General features: G+C 36.1%; 1 protein-coding gene across 3 annotated transcripts in view; it reads left to right on the plus strand.

Annotated features, from left to right (window-relative positions):
• The window catches only part of LINGO2 (leucine rich repeat and Ig domain containing 2), a 1,250,024-nt gene that overhangs the window by 241,152 nt on the left and 986,314 nt on the right, over window positions 1-22,558 (plus strand). For all 3 annotated transcript variants that reach the window (XM_023203903.3, XM_023203904.3, XM_023203902.3), the window contains exon 2: window positions 15,422-15,518. The gene's annotated coding sequence lies outside the window, so the exon portion shown is untranslated. The remainder of the gene's footprint in view (window positions 1-15,421; window positions 15,519-22,558) is intronic.

Genomic DNA, 22,558 nt, shown 5'->3' on the forward strand with positions numbered 1-22,558 from the left:
CCACTGATGTATACTTAGATTGATTCCATATCTTGGCTATTGTGAATAATGTCGCAGTAAACATGAGGGTTCATGTATCCTTTTCATAAATCAATAATTTCCTTTCCTTTCAATACATACCCAGTAGTGGAACGGCTTGATCACATGATAGGAAACTTTTCTTATCTTCAATGTACTAGTCTTGAGCTGTGCTACTTAGGTAGCCATTAGGCATTTATGGCTACTTAAGTTAATTAAAATTAAATTAAAAACTCAATGCTAAATACTTATAGTGATATATAAAATAGTACCAATATTGCAGAAAGTTCTGTTAGTCAATCTTCTTCTCAAGTATTACTACAAAATGTCTTCCTGTCATGTGGAATCTCCTGTAATGCAAATTTCTCTTGAAGACAATGAAAAATGGAAATTTCAGTTTCAGTTTCCTCTTTTCTATGGAATTGCCAGCACCAAACACTTACACAAATGCAGAACATTGTATCTTACTTAGAGACAATATAGGCAAAATATTATTAACATAGACAATGAAATATAGGAATTAAACCTTCAAGTATAAGTAGCATTTGGAGTATTGAGAAGGTAAAGGATGAGAAGAAAATATTTTAAATGAGTGAAGTTCCAGGATTAGGCCAGAGCATGGCGTAATGAATGTGTGGGTGAATCTCTTTAAGGGAAGTAATTAAAGTATGTTTAGGATTAAAGTAAGATGTAAAGTTAAAAAGAGGATACAAAATAATATAATAGATGTATAGATATATAATTAATGATATATGATAAATATATAATAGATGGATGTATGATAAACAAAATGTAGTAAATTATTAATAGCAAAATCTCATTATTGGTATATGGGACTACTATAAAATCTTTCAACGTTTCTCTTTGCTTGATACTTTTGTAGTAAAATATTTTAACATTTACATGTATACAGTAATTTAGCTATGTACCAGTACATTATAAAGAAAGAGAAAAGGAAATGGCCTAAATGACTGTTTGTGGTATGAAGAAAGTTAGGCATATTTATTATCCTTGGTTTTTATACTCCAAGAACATTTAAAAAGTAAATGCAAAAATGTTTTAACTAAGTTTGATCTAAAAATAATGAATTTCTAATCTAAAGGTATGAGTGGAAAGATGTTAACATTTGCTATCTGCATGAATTTGGATAAATTACTTAGTCTTAAATTCTCTAAACCTCAGTTTCCTTTTTAGTAAACTGTGATTAACAGTGGTACCAACTTCCTAAGGTCATCATGAGGATTGACTGATTTAATACAGGTGAAGTACATAGAATAAGGCCTACCACCTGGTAAAAATCGGCCAATCTTTTAGGAAATAGACTTAAAAAAATATTTTACCAATAAGTCCCACCCTACCTTCAGTATTGTGTTTATTTAGTAGGTTATGTACTATTTAATGCCTGAAACCAAATGACTTGTTTGTTTGTTTGTTTGTTTTAATGAACTGTATTTTTTCCCTAAAGCTTATTAAATAAGAGCTTGGAAAAGAGACTCCAAAGTGACAGCAAAAGTTATGATACAGGCATAGCAGCTCTCTTGGAGGAAGTCAGAAGTAGTATTAATGTTAAGTTTTCCACAGAGCACTCTTTGAGCCTGCTGGTTTATAGAACAAAACAGACTTCTGGAGCTGTTGGCCAATTAGCACTCCCTGGGGAGAGAACTTGATCAGGAATGAGAACGCTATATAGAAAAGCAAAGCACAGAGAAAAGAGGTGTCTCTTGAGGTTCAGTGGATGATTTTTGTTCTGTCATTGATTTCTTCACCTTGAACGATGGTTACAGTCTGTGTAAATTCAGCACAATACTCTCCATGCAGTTGTTTATAGCTCCAACTTTCAGACTTTTCATTACAGGAGGTTCATTTTCTCTTTCTGGGCTACATTTAGCACTGAGATGATAAATAGCTCTTCTGGAGCCGGAGGAGGTTCTGAGATTATAAATTGTAGTTTAAGTACATATCCTATCTTCTCCTGAGCCCAAATGGAAAGGATATGGATGAGTCCTGCTCCATTTACTCCTTTTTAATAAACATACAAAATAAAATTATGGGCTATGTTTATGGATTACTTTACAAGTTATTCCCTGGCTATGAAATCCTAAGCCATATATACCCCAAATATATAAATCGCCAGACTATGCTAGGGGCCTGAATTTGCCTAAGTCCTTATTTGGCTGCTTGAAACTAGAAATTTAGGGCCTGTCTGCCAGGATGGGAAAAAAAGGAATGGGAAGACAAACCTATGTGCATTGTGGTGCTTGGTTCCATTCTTGCCACAGATCGCACTCTTGCTGGCGATAGTATGACAGTAAGATTGTGTTGCTGTCGAGAGAATTGTGCCTATTCCAATTATTCCAAACCTTACAGTATATAGCTGGGTTTATCCTATTACCAATATCTGAATGCTTCTTAGCCAAATAAATCTATATGAGCTTAACCTTTCTCCATCATTTTCTGATTTCATGGCATTTGGTCATTTTAAAGACAGCTATGGTGCTTCCTCCATTCCTGTAGACCTTGTGATTAATAGTCATTCGTATGTAGTAAATATTAAATAATTCAATATTTTGTTAAAATTTAAATAAAGGCATCTTGAGTGAATGAATAAATGAGATAACTAATAACTTTATTTGAGTTTTTTTTCAACATTTTCTAGAATATGGACTTTTCTGATGACTCAGCTACCATTATTTTATATAAAAATATTTTTGGAATACTGATCATAGAAGTGATTTTTGTAACCGATTTATAAGTTACAGCTGCTTATTTATTTTTAGTAACAATTTCCCCACATGTAAATGAAATATATGCCCACAACAAAAAAATTAAATAATATCAAAATACTTTAAAGTGACAATTATGCACATTTCTTACCACTTACAAATGAGCACAGATAGTAACATTTTATGACACTTCCATAATCTTTTTTCTATAACACACAACACACAGAGACACACAGAAACATTTTCAGTTTGTTTGTTTGTTTGTTTTAGAGAAAAGGTCTTACCCTGTCATCTAGGCTGGCTGTAACGCTATCATAGCTCACTGTAACCTCAAACTCCTAGGCTCCACTGATTCTTCTGCCCAGCCTCCCCAGTAGCTGGAACTGCAGGTGTCCACTGCCATGCCTGGCTAATTCTTTTGACAGAATCTTGCTGTGTTGCTCAGGCTGGTCTTAAACACCAGGCTTCAAGCAATCCTCGTACCTTGGCCTTTCAAAGTGCTGTGGTTATAGGTGTTCTAATTATTTGCTATCTTTTCTTAGAGGGGGAAGGGTATTTTCTTGAGAGCTATCTTTTTAAATTAAAAGTATAATTGAAATGCTTTTAGTCAAAATCCTACACATATCAAGAATATATTCACGAAGGTAGAATTTCTATGTACTTTTTGCTCTAAGAACATTTGTTACTTTTGAGTCTGAATAGTGTGAACAACCTAATTCACTTATGCTGAAAATCTTAACACCAGCATTAAATATTTAAAATGCAATTGTTACAAGCACAAAATTTAGCATTAAAACTACCCTATGAGGACCATTTATTTTATTATCTTGGAGATGTACACTATATTTACCCACATAGTTATTGCCACATAATTGCAGCTTTTAGAGTTGGTATATATTAAAAGTCTGAGCTCTTAACATCCAAAATGTCTTTTATGTTTCACTATGTCTAGATGACATTTATATATTCTTCCAGACCTTGACAACTGCCTGGAAGCAGTAGCCATTTGTAAATAGTCACAGTAATTCTGTTTGTCATGATTCAGTATTAGATAGAACTGGGCTGGTAAAGTAAGTTCCGAATCCTGGGATTCATTGTTCTCTGTGTGAGTGTGTGTGAGAGTGTGTGTGTGTGTGTGTGTGACAGAGAGAGAGAGATAAAGGAAAGGAGCAAGGGGACTGAAGGAGAATATGAATGATAAATAAGTTTAATTCCTCCTTTCTTGAATCACTTTTGCTCCCTTGGTGATCCTATACATGTGTCTTTTTTTTCTCATCTTTATTTTGTCCACATCTTCCTTTCATTTACTCCTATCCTTCTATTCCCATGTAACTTTATTATTTGGGTTATTATAATGTATCTAGACCTCACCTCTGATCTATGTGTTTTTTACCTCAGCAATTTATTTCCCAATTGTTCTATCTACCTTATTGTTCTTAAGAGACAATAAACTATGATAATTTTTCAGAAATAATTTTGTTTTCTTCCTCATGTCTTCTAATGTTGAGACTATTTCTCTGTTTTCTTCCATCCCTACCCCTCAATCTCATAGGTTTATTTCTCATTTCCAATCCAGCAATTTCAAAACCTGTACAACAAACCAACTCAGCAGACCTTGGCGACTTGAGGAGATTCCACAAGACAGATTTCTCCTATGACTGTGTTCCACCAAGTTCTACCACGAAGTTATCTGAGTGATCCTGTTGAACATTGTCCCATGTACCAGTCCCTGCTCTTTCCCTTTGCATGTTGTTAGTTTTGATCTCATCGTCTTATTAGTGGTTATTAAGAGCTGAGTCTCTGAGGTTTTGGCATCATCTTTGATTGAGGCTCCTTCCTTGGATATCATGGCCATGGCCAACCTCTCTTTCTCTGTCTCTCACTCTTCCTCAACAACTCAGCACTCCTCTCTCCCTCTCCCCCCGCCCTTCCCTTCTTCTCCCCGTCTCCCCTTTTTTCTCCTCTTCTCTCCTTTCTTACCATTTGCAGGGTACCTCACAGCAGTTTAACCTGCCTAAGAAGTAAAGTATAGGTGCATAATATGATAAGGGGGCTCACTGTATGGTAAACGAGGGGAGATACCGATTCCTGGAGGGCTGTATATCCTGTCAGATACAACTTGGTAGGTTTTAAAACATTCTCCTTACACTGGAGAGGCTGTGGGCATTCTAAAAAAGTGTCAGCACCCCTTTTTTCAGTACCTCAGGGAATCTTTTTAGTCTACCTCTGCTGCGATTTCAAACTCGCTTTGCTGTTATTATATTACCCTTTGCTCCTATTGTCTGAATTCATGTGTTGTCTTTTTGCCTAGATATTCTTATTAAATATTTTGTTAATGATTAGTTTGATTCATCATTACAGGGTCACCATGAGACATTTTCTCTGGCTTTTCCTCAGCTTCACATTCTACCCACTAAGGTCAATATCATTACAATGCTTAAATACAGCTGTAGCTCCCAGAATCCACTCCAAGGTTAGACTCATCCAGTTAACCATGAAGAATATTCAGACAGTCTATGACATGAGCCTTAATGGATGGTCATCTGTTGGTTACTATGATTGCATTGAATAAAGAAACAATTAGCAATGAAGGAGTGTCATTAATAATTTAGACGAATCAGACAAACCTACATCTGATGACAAGATTTGCCATTAAAAGCAGTGTGACTTTGAAAAAGTTTATGTAACTACTTTGAGTTTCAGTATAAAATGGACATGATAACAGCACCAACCTCAGGCTTATTATAAGCATTCAGATGCTATAGGTAAAGAATTTAGTGCATTGCCAAGAATATAAAAAGTGCTTGATAAATTATTCTTATCATCTTTATTTTACTGGTAAGTGGAAATTCTAGGGCAAAGTGATCTATGAATGCATTTTTCCACTAAATGTTAAAATCTTTAGGTAGATTTTATTTTCCCAAACCTCTTTTATGATGGTCTAGATATTGTCACATAAAGTGATATAAACAATCAAAACAACAAAAACATGAACAGATATTTCATATCCGGAAAATGGAAGCCATTCAACTTGTATATATTCAAAATTTATATTCCACAGATTGGAGATATTGAGACATCCATAAGTATGGACTTTATTACTGCCACCTGGAAATATGAAGCCTCACCTGTAAGAGATAGATGATAATCAAACAAAAATCATAAAGTTTAAGAGAATCTAGGGAATGCTGAACTAAAAGGAGGAGCATAGCCATAAAATAAAACATTAATGCTTACTTCAGGCAGATCATTTTCATTCTATTTCTCCTTCAGTGTAAAGCCTCCTAATTCTGTGAAATTTCATGTGCATCGCTTTGTACTTTTTGAAATTTGGCATTGCATTGCATGGGGAATTGTATGTAATTTCTGCAATCCTAAATTAATTTCCTGATTTTTCTAAAAGGAAATCTCTTCTTATGCTCACTGACCTAAAAATTAAGTGGTGGTAAGATAATAGCACCTCCCAGGGTATGCTTCACATGCATAGTGTCTTAGTGTGATGTTGATGATAATCCAAAGAGGCTAAATAATAGGCTATTCTCCATGGCCCTCAACTGCCAGGCTTCTGAATACGCTGAGTCAAGACACTTGGGTTACAGAGGCAAATAGAGCTAATTTAGGGGACAATTTCCTGTGCTCCCACTTAGTCCTGCTTAGAATTATAGAATCCTGGATTCATAAGGGTTTTTAGCAAGTATCAAGTTTAGCATTTCATAAAGTGTTTCCCAGAGTAATGTTATCATCCCAAGACATGGCAATATGAAAAAAGAGAAAGAAATTCTGTGTTTAAATCAGTTTGTTAAATATTATCTTTCATTGTGGTAGTCTTAGACTCTTTATTATGTTAAGTAGATTGTAAGGGAATGATAAGGAAAGGAGAGGAAGAAAGGCAAGAAAAGCAGAAGGGAAGGGGAGGGGAGGGAAGGAGGGGGGGAGGGAGGAAGGAAGGAAGAACGGAAGAAATATTTGTCAAACTTGATTATGTTAGCATCTTCTAGTGCACAAGCATTATACGGGATGGTTTGGGAAATACCAGTGTGATTCCAGCACTTCACTTTACAGATGACGGAACGGTGCCACTTCAAGACAAAAACCTGTCATTTTAATAAAAATCAGAATACAAGTTTTAAGTTGTTAAACAGTAACCTGAATTGACAAGAGCACAAGGAGAGCTCATCTTCCTGGTTGGCATCACAACAACTGGTGCTGGTAGTTCTTTCATTCTCCCTGCTCATGTTTTTTCCCCTCTCCACCTAATGTTACATACAGCTTCATCCAGCTTTTCCTGTCCCTAGAGACACTTGATACCAAGTTGCCTTTGTCTTCATAATGGTGAATAGCAGCCCAGAATTCCCATTTTCATGCCATGGACTGATATGAAACCTAATCTTATTGACCACTCCCTACTCTTCCTTTCAGACAATGTGAACACTAATAGGAACAGACTGTAATGACACAGAGTCACTTATTTTTTTTAACCTGTTGCCGTTTACTTACAATGAATATAGCATTCTGTCTTTCTGTGTGTTTCCCAATAATAGTGCTAATATTTAGGAATTACTTGTTTGTAATCTTGTTTTCAAATGTGAGCTGGGGCTGGGCATAGTCGTTCATGCCTGTAATCTGAACGCCAAGGTAGGAGGATTGCTTGTGGCCAGGAGTTTGAGACCAGCCTAGGGAACATAGCAAGACCTTATCTCTCTATATATACATACATCCAGAGTGGTTCCTTACTGTGTCTCCATTTAAGAATCTGAACATGCCTAATGTTTGGTAGAGAGGACCAGTGGCAATTCCCTATTGTGGTTAAAGGGAAAATTATATGTTTAGTTCTCCTGAAGACTCAGTTTCTTTAGGCCTTACCAGCGAGATTGTGTAAGTGGCAAAGTAAAGCACTTACACTACATCTCTCATTCAGCCTGGCAATTATGTCAATCTGGAAGATGCCCAGTGCCAGATCTCATTCTCATGCACCAAGACCCCTCTTTTATGCTGCAGATTCCTAGTTCTGTCTTCTTCTACTGCAGGACATCCCTTACTACCTCCATCAACATTCAGTGTGGCTTTCAGGTCATGGCAGAAGGAAAAGGCAACAATCTTCCTAATCCACATGCAAGCAGACACTCCCATGCATCTATAGTAAACCAGCCTCACAGAAAAGAGAGAAAATCTGTGACTACTTGAAAAGTATGTCAGAGCAAAGATTTTTCCCTTCCCTTTCATTGACAGTCTAATACGATAGTATACTTTTATTCTGTCTCCTTCTATCTGACTCTGTTTCTCTTTGCCTGTCTATCTCTGTTGGCTTTTGTGTCCTCAAAACATTCTCTCTCTCTCTCTCTCTCTCTCTCATTTTGATTCCATGACTGTTTCTGTTTTTGTCTCCCTCCTTTCACAGTTTCCTCCTTCTCTCCCTATATTTATTGATTTCTTTTTGTCTATAACTTCATGGGTCTTCTGTGTCCTTCTCACTTTCTTTCTCTTTGTCCCTCTTTTGCCAATTCCCTCAGTTGATTCACAGTTTTTGACATTGGTTGTGTATGAGTCATTAGGGTCCCAGGTATGGGTTAAGCAATTATGAGCAAGGCAATTTCCCTTGGTCCAGCCTTAGTTATTTTAAATCTTAATCTAAATCCCATATAACTCACCACAGTGATGTTACTGGAGGTGGAAAGTGGTATCTCCACCCTGGCCTGAAAGAGGATTGTTTATACTCAAGTTCCTAGAAGCACTTAAGTTTTTGTTTTTAAGTCAATATTTGATAGTCATTCTCAAAATTCTTGTCCTTGTACCATGGGAGTTCCCAAGATCCTTTTGAGCCATGTGCTAGGTGAAAACTATTTTTAAGATAAGACAGGCCGGGCGCGGTGGCTCAAGCCTGTAATCCCAGCACTTTGGGAGGCCGAGACGGCGGATCACGAGGTCAGGAGATCGAGACCATCCTGGCTAACATGGTGAAACCCAATCTCTACTAAAAAATACAAAAAAACTAGCCGGGCGACGTGGCGGGCGCCTGTAGTCCCAGCTACTCAGGAGGCTGAGGCAGGAGAATGGCGTAAACCCGGGAGGCGGAGCTTGCAGTGAGCTGAGATCCGGCCACTGCACTCCAGCCTGGGCGACAGAGCGAGACTCCGTCTCCAAAAAAAAAAAAAAAAAAAAGGATAAGACTAAGGTATTATTTGTTTCATCATTGTGTTAACAATTTCCTTGATGGTGCAAAGGCAGTGGTAGATAAAATTTCCAGAATCTTAGCACAATTCAATATGGCAACACCAGACTGTTAGTAGCAGTCACTGTATTTTCCACCGTCATTTCTTTAAAGTAACCAAGCAAAAAAAAAACAAAAAGGCAGGTCATTTAACAATGTCCTTTATGAAGTAGTGTGCATTATTTTTTATAACTTGTTCTCTGAATAAACACCATCTTAATATCCTTTGTGATGAAATGTGAAGTATGCATAAAGCAGTTTTGCTGCAAACTGAGGTATGATGTTTTCTTGAACAAAAAAGCACTTTTGTAATTGAGTTGCACACTGAACTAGCTACTTTTTCGTTTAACATCATTTTAACATAAAAGTGTAACTAATAGTAAAATTAAAGCTATTGAGGCTTAAGGTATTTGGCATATATTTCTCAAAAATAAACAAATTGAGCTTGTTACTTCAAGGAAAATAACTATTTTGTATTTGTATTTGTTGCCAGTGATCGAATTTCAGCTTTGAAGTAAAGGTTAAAATTTTGAAAATTCTTTGTGCCACCATAGGTGTAACACTTCACAATATTTTAAAATCATTCTGGTAAGATTCGCTGTAATTTTAACAGGAATACTTTTTAGTATTTTCTGTATGTTAATAATTTGATTATGCATAATTTAGTGAACCAATATTTTCTAGGTCACCAATGCATGATGACCAAGCAGTTGTAGATAAAGATACATTCACATTAAGAGATAGCCAGTGGATTTTAATATAATAATATGAAAAGTTATTTGATGTGGTTTTAGATTTTATATTGTAACTGATCTTTTAGAAACTACTTCTCATAAAATGTTGCTATGCTGTCAAAGATGTATTCTACAATAAGTTTAAAAGCAGTAAAAATCTCTTTCTTTTTTCCAAAAATACATGTCTATATCAGACTAGATTTTCTTCATAGGTTTCTACCAAAATAATATATCATACAGGTTGAATGAAGATTGAATAAGGCTATTTTCTATTAAGTCAGATTTTAAGGAAATTTACAAAATTATAGAACAGTCTCACTCTCCTCCCTAATTTTTTGTTTTAGAAAATATAATTATCTTTCATAAAATGTGTCATTTATGTTATTGTTTTATGGGTTTATTTTTATTTTTAAATTAATATTGTCATAATAATTAACTGATAGCCAATGGCAATTGTTAAAAGTTTTTCTCAGCTTTCATTTCTAATATGATAAATGAAAATTTATATACACAAATGAATGCTCTTCATTTTAAAGAGTATATATAGACCCCAATTCCTAAACATTTAAGCAGTGATTTAAGACAACTTTCTATCTCCTCATACCCATTTACCTTAATTCAAGTTCCTAGAAAATTATCTGAGTAGTAATGATACTCAAAGAATTTCAAAGAATCTCAGTATTAATGATAAATGTTCAATTCGATCATGCCTCTCTTTTACTTTGAACCAGTAGTCTCAGATCAAACTTATGTACCCCGGTATTTAACTCTTGTAGAGTGAGTACATTCCTTATTAGTATTCATTATGGCCAGTCATTGTTTATCCTATGTTGATGCTGGGAATGTCATTTCTATACCCAGTAAACATTTGGAGAATTATTCTGTGCCATACCAGACATTGTGCATACATTTTACATACATCTTTTATTTTAATCCTTAAAAGAATACTATGAAGGTAGTGATTTGAATCAGTAATGGGTAACTTATCACTGCATAACAAACCACCTCAAAACTTAATGACTTAAAACAAGTATTATTTTATTTGCTTTTAATTCTGTGGGCATGCACTTTGATCTGAGGCTCAGCTTGGTGGCACTTCTACTTATCTCTCCTGGAACATTCATGCAGCTACAGTCATCTGGCACCTCCACTGAATCTGGATGGTCTAACATGGCTACTTCTATGTCTGATAGTTGGTGCTACCTATCAGGAGGCCATAGATCTTGAACAGGCCAATGTGGTTTTCTTCTATGGTGGCGGAAGAGTTCTAGGAGGGCAAGAGGAGAAGATGCAAGTCCTCGCAGGTTCTAGGCTCATAAGTCACATTCCTCTACATTTTAGTGGCCAAGCAAGTCACTAGACAAGCTTAGATTTAAGAGAATGGATACATTTTAGCTTTGAAAGATGAAAATGGAAAAATTTCATTGCAAAGAGAGTATGTACAGATATGGCAGGAATTATTGCAGCCATTTTGAAAGCTGTATATCACGGTGTCATTAAATCCATTTTATAGATGAAAAAACTAAGAAATAGAACAACTAGAAAGTAGTGAGGTTGAAATTTGAGCACTTATCTTTGTGTTTTCAAAACACATACCCTTAACCAGTAAAATATTTAGATAGATAGATATTGAACCCATGATTTTAACTCTTTAAGAGTAAGGTTAAATGAGGCTTTGGTTTCTTTGTTTCTTTCCTGTACCAAGTGGCCACTGAGTGTCTATCTCTGCTGCTACCTTCTGTGTGGGTCTCCATGCCCCGTAAGTGTGTGGGTGGATGGGTCTCCATCCACACACTTCTCTAACAAATGTGTTTGAGAACTAATATCAGAGACCCTTTATAATCACCATTCTGACTGGTGTGAGATGGTATCTCATTGCGGTTTTGATTTGCATTTCTCTAATGATCGTGATGTTGAGCATTTTTCCATGTGTTTGGCCATGTAAATGTCTTCTTTTGATAAGTGTCTGTTCATATCCTTTACCCCATACTTGTTGTTTTAACAAGGACATTTCAATATAAAGGATGGATTAAACATTTCTTGGAGAGCTGGAAGAGGATAAAGAGGTCCCTGAGATTATACAGAGAGTAGTCTCAGGAAGCATCTCCACCCTCAGGGCTTGGGGAACAAAATGAAAAGCTGGGGCACTGGGAGCTTAGGAAAGGGACTTTGTAGATCTCTGTATCACACTTCTCACAAGTGTTGCTATGCAGCCAGTGTTGGTATCTCAGGAGCTCATAGGAGAGGCCTTGGGAACTCAAACTCAAGAACTCTGAGGACGGGATACAAGCCACCTGGGGATGGCACCTCTATCAGGTCAGAATAAGCTGGTTCTTGGAGAATTTGAAAAATCTGTAGACAGAAATGACTGCCACTGACAGGGTGCTGGATGATTGCTAAACAATGCTGACAACAAGAAAACAGGAAAAAATAAGCCCCTTTCTCCCTTTCTTCACCCCCACAGCCTGTCTCCAGTGCCCTCCCAGCCCCCAGTGCAGAATCTAAGGAAGCCAGCTGGCAAAGGAAAGTGATTTGCAGAGTCCCAAACCCAAAATCTCAAAGCAGAATATAGAAATATAGGTTTAGTTTTAGGTCTCATGTTTAAGTCTTTAATCCATCTAGAGTTAATTTTTGTATAAGGTGTAAGGACGGGGTCCAGCTTCAGTTTTCTGCATATGGCTAGCCAGTTTTGCCTACACCATTTATTAAATAGGAAATCCTTCTCCATTGCTTGTTTGTGTCAGGTTTGTCAAAGATCAGCTGATTGTAGATGTGTGGCGTTGTTTCTGAGGTCTCTGTTATGTTCCATTGGTGTATATCTCTGTTTTGGTACCAATACCATGCTGTTTTGGTTACTATAGCCTTGTAGCATAGTTTGAGGTCAGGTAGCATGATGCCTCCAACTTTGTTCTTTTTGCTTAGGACTGTCTTGCCTATATGAACACTTTTTTGGTTCCATATGAAATTTAAAGTAGTTTTGTCTGTGAAGAAAGTCAATGGTAGCTTGATGGGGATAGCATGAATCTATAAATTACTGTGGGCAATATGACCATTTTCACGAATTGATTCTTCCTATCTGTTAGCATGGAATGTTTTTCTATTTGTTTGTGTCCTCTCTTATTTCCTTGAGCAATGGTTTGTAGTTCTCCTTGAAGAGGTCCTTCACATCCCTGTATTTTATTTTCTTTGTAGCAATTCTGAATGGGAGTTCACTCATGATTTGGTTTTCTGTCTATTATTGGTGTATAGGAATGCTTGTGACTTTTGCACATTGATTTTCTATCCTGAGACTTTGCTGAAATTGCTTATCAGCTTAAGGAGATTTGAGGCCGAGACGATGGGGTTTTCTAACTACACAATCATGTCATCTGCAAACAGAGACAATTTGACTTCCTCTCTTCCTATTTGAATGCCTTTTATTTCTTTCTCTTGCCTGACTGCCCTGGCCAGAACTTCCAATATTATGTTGAATAGGAGTGGTGAGAGAGGGCATCCTTGTCTTGTGCTGGTTTTCAAAGGGAATGCTTCCAGTTTTTGCCCATTCAGTATGATATTGGCTGTGGGTTTGTCACAAATAGCTCTTATTGTTTTGAGATATGTTCCATCAATACCTGAGCGTTTTTACCATGAAGGGGTGTTGAATTTTATTGAAGGCTTTTTCTGCATCTATTGAGATAATCATCTGCTTTTTGTCATTGGTGTATGTGATGGATTATGTTTATTGATTTACATATATTGAACCAGCCTTGCATCCAGGGATGAAGCTGACTTGTTTGTGGTGGGTAGATTTTTCAATGTGCTGCTGGATTCAGTTTGCTGGTATTTTATTGAGGATTTTCGCATCAATGTTCATCAGGGATATTGGCCTGAAATGTTCTTTTTTCTTGTTGAGTCTCTGCCAGGTTTTGGTATCCAGATGATACTGACCTCATAAAATGAGTTAGGGAGGAGTCCCTCTTTTTCTGTTGTTTGGAATAGTTTCAGAAGAAATGATACCAGCTCCTCTTTGTACCTCTGATAGAATTTGGCTGTGAATTCATCTGGTCCTGGGCTTTTTTGATTGGTAGGCTATTAATTATTGTTTCAATTTCAGAACTTGTTATTGATCTATTCAGGGATTCAACTTCTTCCTGGTTTAGTCTTGGGAGGGTGTATGTGTTCAGGAATTTATCCATTTCTTCTAGATTTTCTACTTTATTTGCGTAGAGGTGTTTATAGTATTCTCTGATGGTAGTTTGTATCTCTGTGGGATCAGTGGTGATATCTCCTTTATTATTTTTTATTGTGTCTATTTGATTCTGCTCTCTTTTCTTCTTTATTTGTCTGGCTAGTGGTCTATTTTGTTAATCTTTTCAAAAACTCAGCTCCTGGATTTATTGATTTTTGAGGGGTTTTTCATATCTCTATCTCCTTCATTTCTGGTCTGATCTTAGTTATTTCTTGTCTTCTGCTAGCTTTTGAATTAGTTTGCTCTTGCTTCTCTAGTTCTTTTAATTGTGATATTAGGGTGTCGATTTTAGATATTTCCCACTTTCTCTTGTGGGCATTTAATGCTATAAATTTCCCTCTAAACACTGCTTTAGGTTTGGGGCTAAGAGACAATAACTCAAAAACACAAATTTCTTACTCAGCTTCTATTGAAAGGGAAATAGAAGCAACTTTCATTGTTCAAAGTCTGTACCCGAAGTGAACCGATAAGAGGAATTGAGATATCAATATTATTTAATGGGCCCAGCGGACTCTTTTGAATATCTAACTTTTAGGACGAGAGATCCACTTGTGCCATCTAGTACCATTGTAATTACTATATTTATAAAAATAGAAATCCAGGAAGGCACTAAGAGAGTGAAGCAATGGAATTTATTTTAAAGTGACTGTTTTAAAATTGACGACTATGACATGTCTCCTTGAGCTTGAGATGTTTTACACAATCAAGTTTTAGTATTTTCAATACTGTGATTTGCATAACCAAGATTTATTTCATTATTTTATAGAAGATTCTATTGTAATGAAACCAAAACAGCTATTAAAGGGTATAGACCTAGGCTGACGAATAAATGTGATTTCATTGTAGTTTATGTGATTGCAGTATAATTTCCTGCAATAAATTTGACTTTTAAGTGGTGTGTGTATGTTCTTGTGCATATAGGTATGTGTGTGTGTGAGTCTTCCAAGAATATTGTCAGAAAATTGCTCAAATTTGGCAACAGAGCAAAATACCTGGCAAATTTATAAATGAGGATTTAGCGTGCAAAATTATCAAGACTAGAATATATAGGTACAGAGTAATATATTTTATACTAATGTGATGAATGGAAATAGATAAATGTGTTTCAGTATTATGGTTCTTATTCATTCAACTTTTAGACATCCACAAGCATCTTAAAAAGAGAAAAGCTATATATTCAAATGACTTTTCTTTCTCTAACACATTTGCTTTCTTCCTTTTTCTCCTCATCTATATGCTATTTCTGATATTTAGTTGATTTTTAACATATATTTAAGAATACTCATGGATTTATGAAAACACATGTAATAAAATACATTACCTGAAAATGAAAGCAATGGTGTCATTAAGGATGGGTACATCAAATTGGATTGGAAGTACACATTTTTTTAAATAGTTAGGGCAAAACCAGCAAGGTGGAGTAAGATGTGGAATTGTAGATGAGCACTACTGAAAGAAGCTAAGTTTTTATTTTCCATATTCCCAAGAGTTTCTGTTTCATTTTGTCTAGGAAATCCACTGGAGATGGTTTCAAGATATAGGATCCTTATATGTGAGGTATCCCAAATGAAGTTGGAGCATCCATGTTGAAATTGCTTCATGTTGTGGTAAGAGAAAGTGATTCTTAATATGTTGACCCTTTAAGAATGGAGTGAGAATTTCATACTATATATACATATTTTATATATGTATATAAAGGAAATTTATATATAATATGCATATTATATATAAATATACAGGCATGTGTATATGTGTGTATGTATGGGTTTTCTTCTTATGAGCAGATAATGAAATAAAAAACACAGAATTTTGTAACTCAGTCTACAAGTTTGAGATTCAACAAAAAGTTTTTATTATTTTGCAGTGATTATTTTCTGGCTCCTGAAGTGGAGTAGGGCACAATAGCAGACTCAAATTTGTTCTTAATTTCCCACTATGTGTATGTACATTATGTTAGTCAATAAGTTATCATAACAGCCTTAAGAGGTAGGTATTATTATTCACAGAGTAAAGATGTGGAAAAAGAAGTTCAGATAAATTAAAACCTCATCCAAATTAATGAAACTAGCAAATGGCTCAAGAGTGATTTGACTGCAAAATCTACTCTATGACTGCCATGCTGCCTCCTTGGATGAATATTTAAAATATAAGCCACTATTTTGTTATAGCACTATCTATGAGGATTTGTAATTAAAGTAATGTTTATCTGAAACATTCCATTCAGCATAATGGAAATTTAAGCTCAAATATACATTCTTTTTTACATAGAAGACATTTGTTTGAGGAAATTTCACATTTCTGGTTGAAACCTTTAGAATTCCAGTATGCATTTGGGATATTAGTTTATAAATGACAGAACACAGGTTATTTTGTTCCTGGGACTCAGCAGTACCATTAGAATTAGTTGTTTTAGGTAGCCTACCTGAAAAATTTCAAACCAGTCTATCCTGGTGATCATGAACCACATATATACTCTGTCTCTGTGAGTCAGATTTGCTTGGGTTATTCCACAGTGATGCCTTGGAAGTCTGTAAAACATTCTCTCTGTGGTAGTCATGCCTGTAGTCTTGCTTCTGAATTAGTAACAGCACCATTTCTGTGGGAGCAGATACCATGTCTGTTGCTGAAGATTACATTTTTACTTTCTATGTTATAAATTGGGGGGAAAGGAAAGCTAACTCTCAGTTTGAGATTCAGAGGAGCAGTCTTCAATTATCTCCAGGTTTCAATGTGTGGTTTCACTTTTTTATAGGAAAAAGCCTATAAAATTAGTGAATGCCTGGAAGATACTAGACTAGACTCTCCAACATCAATAGGGACAGACTTCTTCCAGAGCACCATGGGAAAGGAATCTGGGCAATTCTTTACTAAAACTATTTTTTATTATTTCCATTCTGAGAACACCTGTATAAATGTCTATGTCACTCCTATGCTATATTACTTTTCAATTCAAGCATCTTAAAAAAAATTTACAGAAGCGCCTAACCAAACATTTCCAAATTCCCACTTGATGTCCAGCTGTGGATTGATTTTAAAAGTTTTTTTAAAATAGAATTATCTCTGTATAGGGGCACAATTCTTTCTACTTTTTCTCTGTAATAACCCTATATTTGCTTCTGTCTTACCTACTTTGAGATAGTGATCAAGTTACTAAACATCTTTTAGCCTCAGAATTCTCATTATAATATGAGATTCATAACAGTCAGATTACTTACATTTTAAAGATTACAAAGCATATGTGTAAATCACCTACTGCTTAGAACATTGTTGGCGATCTTTCATATTAGCTATATATCTAGATCTACAAATAGGTTTAATGACATGCAAGTCCCCCAGATATTTATGAGGAACTTCTTGGAATATTCCAGAATAAGGACAAAATTGGTTCAGAAGATTGGTGTGACTCACGAGGTTGGTGGAGAGGAGGTGAAAGGAACCCTCATCTTGATCAGAAGTATCTAACCAGGAAAATAAGCATTTTATTCATTTATTACCATGCTAGAAGCAATAGATGTTTACCTTAAGTTTGTTCATATCACCTGTATGACAATGTTCCTTTATCACAAGACTTTTTAACATTTGCTTCTCTAGGCCAACAGTTCTCAAGATTTAAAGTGTTTACAGGCTGGGCGCGGTGGCTCAAGCCTGTAATCCCAGCACTTTGGGAGGCCGAGACGGGCGGATCACGAGGTCAGGAGATCGAGACCATCCTGGCTAACACGGTGAAACCCCATCTCTACTAAAAAATACAAAAAAACTAGCCAGGCGAGGTGGCGGGCACCTGTAGTCCCAGCTACTTGGGAGGCTGAGGCAGGAGAATGGCGTAAACCCGGGAGGTGGAGTTTGCAGTGAGCTGAGATCCAGCCACTGCATTCCAGCCTGGGCGACAGAGCCAGACTCCGTCTCAAAAAAAAAATAAAAATAAAAATAAAGTAAAGTGTTTACAATCACCTGGAAAGCATATTAAATACAGAGGGTAGCAGATGCTATTTGGGGGATTCTGCTTCAGTAAGATAGGTTGAGTCCTAATAATTTACATTTTAAACATGATTATTCAGAACCAGAGCAATTCTGGTATACCCCACTAACTGCCATTTTTTTCATCTTGAAGATTAAAGTTTTACAGTCTATTTGGAAGTTTTATTGTTGGAGATAGAATTGAACAATTTTATTATGTAACTGTTAAGAGAGAGCTAAGAATAAGACAAGATTTAATAATAGTTCTCTACACTTATTAGGCAGTAGAGTAACTGTACAGAATTTGATTCCACGTACTTATAAAAAGTTGATGGAACAACTACGTAAAAATAAAACATGCTGGTCAAGTTAATAATAGGGTTTCTGATTTTACTAATGTTTATCGAAACCTTTTAATAACCAGTTGCTTTTGTATATATATTAATTTATCAAATCCTCATTCTAGTTCTGTTTAGTATTTTGTATCCTCATTTTACAGATTAATACTAATAGATTTATAGAGAATACTGGCTTGTTAAGTTATAAGTTTAGAAAACAATAGGGCCAATCTTGGTACCAAGACAGCATGCAACTGGTACAACTGTTTCCATATCCTAGGGTAATTCAATTTTCTAATCATGAAAGGTTTTGTTTTTATGGCAGCCACCAGTATAAGCATGTATTGGAACAACCAGGCTATATTTATTTTGTTTAAACTGCTAAACACTTAATTCATCTTCACCTGATGAGTTAGGCTTTGAAAAGCATCAGCAGAGTAGGCCTGTTTCATGTGCTTTACAAAACTTCTCAGGAAAATATCTTCTGAAAAAAAAATGTTTCAGGTATCTTCTGCACATTCTTGTTTTTTACCAGTGTGTTTATTAACTTTCACCAATTATTTGTATGTCATCTTTCATTTAAATCAATTATCAGTGATGAAGCCTTGCTCAGTAGCTAGTCAATAACCTCTTTTAAAAACAAAAGCGGTCGGGCGAGGTAGCTCATGCCTATGATCCCAGCACTTTGGGAGGCCAAGGTGGGCAGATCACCTGAGGTCAGGAGTTCTAGACCAGCCTGGCCAACATGGTGAAACCCTGTCTCTACTAAAAATACAAAAATTAGCCGGGCGTGGTGGCAGGTGCCTGTAATCCCAGCTACACGGGAGGCTGAGGCAGGGAAATTGCTTAAACCAGCGAGACGGAGGTTGCAGTGAGCCAAGATCATGACATCATACTCCAGCCTTGAGGACAAGAGCGAGACTTCGTCTAAAACAAACAAACAAACAAACAAACAAGCATTATAGATAGATAGATAGATAGATAGATAGATAGATAGATAGATAGATAGACAGACAGACAGACAGACAGAAATAGAGATATGTCCAGCCTCCTTTGTATCTAGGTGTGGCTTTGTGTCTAAGTTCTGGCCAGTGTGATGTTACCTAAAACAATATATACCATTACTAGGTGATATCCTTCAAGGGTCTGAATGTCTGTTTCTCCTTCTTCCTTGACTAACTTGGAAATTAGATACGGAATGAGATGTCCTGGTGAGCCAGCTTGTATCACACAGAGAAAGATAACTGTCTAGATGTGGTAGAATAACAACATAGAAAGGGTCTAGCTTACTGCCTTAATTTATAGAGCAAAACAGTCCAGGACTCCTTCTGTGCTGAATGTTATGTGAAAGATGAATAAGCTCTACTTGTTTAGCTATTGCTATTAAGCCACTATACAGGGCAGAATATATGACCTAATGAAGTCATGCATTCTTCCGTGAATGTGTTACTCATGAATGTTTAGCACACTATGGCTCCTTTAGGAAGTTAATCTTAGCTTGACAAGATTCACTGGGCCCTTAAACAAAGAATGCCACTGTGGTTGCCTAGATATTATACATGTACCGTAGAAGCATCTCATCTCGCACGTCTTACTCTTTATACTGTTCTCCTCACCACCTTCTCCACTGATCCGTCACCAGCTCTGTTATCCTTTTTGTCCATCCATTACAGAGCAATGCATACATTTGTTCCTTTTTTCCAATTCGTTTTGCTACAGCACTTACCTTTCATGCATGTACAGTGTGAAGACTGCAAATAAAAGACAACAGGAATAATAAACCCTGAGACGAACTTCAGAGTCTTTGCCTTTCTTAACAGCATTCAACATAAACTTTAAAAACCACATCAGACTATGCAAATAAAACAATAAGTGGATGCCTTAAAGCTTCTCCCAAGATAACAACATCCAAACCTGTATAATCTACAAGATATTCTTCATTGTCTCCAGCCCTTCGCTCAATCCCTTACCTGATCTATCCTCATTTTGCATTCAAGACACATTTTTTTTTTTCCATCTTTAGTATAGCTCTTTGGATCTTTATTTTGGAGAAGATTTTAGATCTATATTTAATTCCCATAGTAGTCAAGGAATGCCTTGATGTCTTATGGATGCAGTGTTCTCCTGCACCATAATGGAGTCTTCAGTTATCTTTAAGTGGCAATTATTCTACAAAGAATGCTCCCTACTAAAATGACTGTTTTGACTATGATACTAGCGTTCTGGGACACAGCCTGAGGTTGCATCTTTACCTTATCTCCTAATACTACAGTTTGTGCATCTTCTGACTAGCAGAATGCAAGCTTATTATATGCCTTAATATATCTCATAGCTGGCTGCTTACTACAATTGCCATATTTTATCATTCTCTCTGTCACTTCTTTAATGCATCTCCTATTCCTAAGCATACATGCTGGCACTTTCAACTCAATGTGCAACACACAGTATCTCACTTAATTCCCTTAAGCCTCTTAGATATATATAATGATCACATTTTAGTCACCAACTCAACAAACATTTACTTAGCATTTCTTTTGTGTCACCTATTACTTTAGGCAAGGGAGAGGGAGATAGCAAATAGCCCCCCAGTTGCTCACTCTCTCATAGGGAAGACAAATAAGATAAATGTAAAAATACAAAAACAAAAACATAAACCCTCTCAAAAAAGCCTTTTAAATATACAGTAATAGCATAAAACTTCATTCTAAGAACAAGGAGCAAATAAGAAAATTGCTCAATTTCACTGGAAGGAGAGGAATGGCAAAGATTAGAAAATGTTTCCTGGGCATCGTACTTCAGCTGAAATTGGAAAGATAAGGAGGCAGACTGAGACAGATACAACAGATTTTCTAAAATGTCACAGCTAGTTAGTGGCAAAGAAGGGACAGGGATTCACACCCAGATACTTCTGATGTCATGGCCCATGCAGTCAGCCATTCTGGCTTCAGAGTTATTCGGGTTTTTGGTGATTTCTATAATCGAATGCCATTTACATATTGGTACATTCACCTGGCACCCCTATCACTTACTCTCCTCACTTCTGAGCACTTGCTTCTCGGTTACATATCATCTCTACCACCAAGTTATAGTTTTATATAGCTTTATAACTTGGTGGTGGAGATGATATACAAATTGAGTTTTCAAGGAAACCACTTGCAAATTTTCAGGTTTTCTGTACAATCTTTCCTAAAAGAGTCCAAATGATATTCCAATTATGGTCTGCCAATTCTGCTTTTCTGCTTTTCCTTTCACAATAGCTCCTCTTTCACTCTACAGTACAAAGACATGGTTCTCATTCTTGTCCTTACTTCCCAGGGTATGCTGTCCTGGGGGATAAAAACCTTGGTGAGGCTTAAAAAGGGAAGAGTCAGGAATAAAATGAAGCTTCTATAGGGACAGTCCCAAGAGAGCAAAACAAGGGAGCTTAAGGAAGAAATAAAGGGGGCGTACCTTATTTCTTTCAGGTGTTAAACTTATAACAATGCTACTGTCTTTTCCTTCCTGTTGTTCATCACTTGATCGAGCTTTTCTCCATCCATCCTCATCTTCTTTTGGATTTCCTCTAATAAGATGACAGATTAAAATATCTGTATACCAAAGATTTTAAGGAACATATACCTAAAACATAAATAAAATATATAGTAACCCCAAAATTATATTCTTTAAAATTATACACACCAAAATTTGTTTTTGATGTCAAGTTTAAAAAGGTATAGGAGTGTAAAAATAGTCATTCAATGCATATAATAGCTTTGAAAACATATTCATTAAATACATCAATAAGTGAGTGGAGGATTTATTCTAATGTAAAAGGCAAAATCTCAAGATTTATAGATCTCTCTTGAGAAGTGAGAACAGTTGCACTATAATATGTATACATTTTTGCCTAGGTGCAAAAGGGGCTTATCACACAATATTATATAGTTTAATTGCACAGTATCATTAGCATGTAAATGCCAAGGAGACACTTGTGGTACTATCATTGTATGCTGCCCCAAGCAATATCAGAAGATCACTGAGAAAGGAATAGGGTATAGTTTGTTTCTTCTCAACTTTGAGGAATGACAGTAAAATTGTTATTGCAGCATAATTAAATATGCATATCTAGATACTAATAAATGCTTTGCTGTCCTAGAATTCAAGAGGAGTGTCAGGCCTCTCAGCCTTCTCTGGCACTGGTCATAGTCTCTAAGTTTTTCTGTAGCTTTCTGTAGCTAATCAATGACTATAGAACATTCAAGAGAATTTTATTGTTTATTGCGCTTGCTGAAAACTCCAGTATTGAATCTGCTTATTTTATTTCAGCTGGATTCCTTCCTTCCTTCATTTCTCTCTTCCTCCTTTCCTTCCTT

The sequence above is a fragment of the Piliocolobus tephrosceles genome, chromosome 14 (assembly GCF_002776525.5).
Source record: "Piliocolobus tephrosceles isolate RC106 chromosome 14, ASM277652v3, whole genome shotgun sequence".
NCBI lineage: Eukaryota > Metazoa > Chordata > Mammalia > Primates > Cercopithecidae > Piliocolobus > Piliocolobus tephrosceles.